Here is an 845-nt window from a genome sequence, read left to right on the forward strand (position 1 = left end):
TATCTACTAAAAATTAAAAAAAAAAAAAAAATTACCTGGGTGTGGTGGTGCATGCCTGTCATCCCAGCTACGGGGGAGGCTGAGGCAGGAGAATCCCTTGAACCTGGGAGGTGGAGTTTGCAGTGAGCCGAGATTGCACCACTGTACTCCAGCTGGGACGACAGTGCATGAGTCTGTCTCAAAAAGAAAAAAAAAAGAAAGTAAATTTTCCCCACAAGCACAGGATACAGCTTTGCAGAGCCATTTAAAAATATGTCATCAAAGTTGGTCCTTTTGTAGTTGAAGAGTAAATTGATTGGGCGTTCACGTGCATGTGTCAGATATGCCACCCTCCAACCTTGTTAGGATGTTGGCACATTACCTGTCTGACATAAAAGAAAATCAATAATAAATAAAAATGTGTCAGAGAAATATATTCTGGGGTAAAAAAATTTTATTCCTCTCAGGGCCTGCTATCTGTCATGTGATGCTGTACTAGAATCAGGTTGGAATGTGGTATGTTATTGCTACAAAGAGTCTGCTTTGTCACTCATAAGATCTCTGTTTTAATATTAATGCTGGTCAGCTGTGCCTGAATTCCAAGGGGAGGAGATTATAATGAGGCATATCAGACCCCCTTTGGAAATCCCCTTGGTGGAGAGGAGTGGGGTCTGTTCAGCCATGTGGCAGGGCGCTTATAATTTGCTTTTTGGTTCACATTACCCTTGTGGGAATTCATGACTGGAAGACAGCAAGAGGGAATCTTCCAAGATTCTGGTAGATTCTGATTCTTGATTTGAATTGTGGTTCTATGGATATAAATTTTGTAAAAATTCGTGAAACTGCAAACTTATGTACATTTTTTT

General features: G+C 40.5%; 1 non-coding gene across 1 annotated transcript; it reads left to right on the top strand.

Annotated features, from left to right (window-relative positions):
* Nucleotides 1-267: 267 nt before the first annotated feature.
* On the top strand, nt 268-371 carry LOC119471113. The gene has a single exon (XR_005200107.1). It is a non-coding gene; the product is annotated as a small nucleolar RNA U13 (small nucleolar RNA).
* Nucleotides 372-845: the final 474 nt, after the last annotated feature.

This window comes from Cebus imitator, unplaced genomic scaffold, assembly GCF_001604975.1.
Source record: "Cebus imitator isolate Cc_AM_T3 unplaced genomic scaffold, Cebus_imitator-1.0 Scaffold50, whole genome shotgun sequence".
Classification (NCBI taxonomy): Eukaryota; Metazoa; Chordata; class Mammalia; order Primates; family Cebidae; genus Cebus; species Cebus imitator.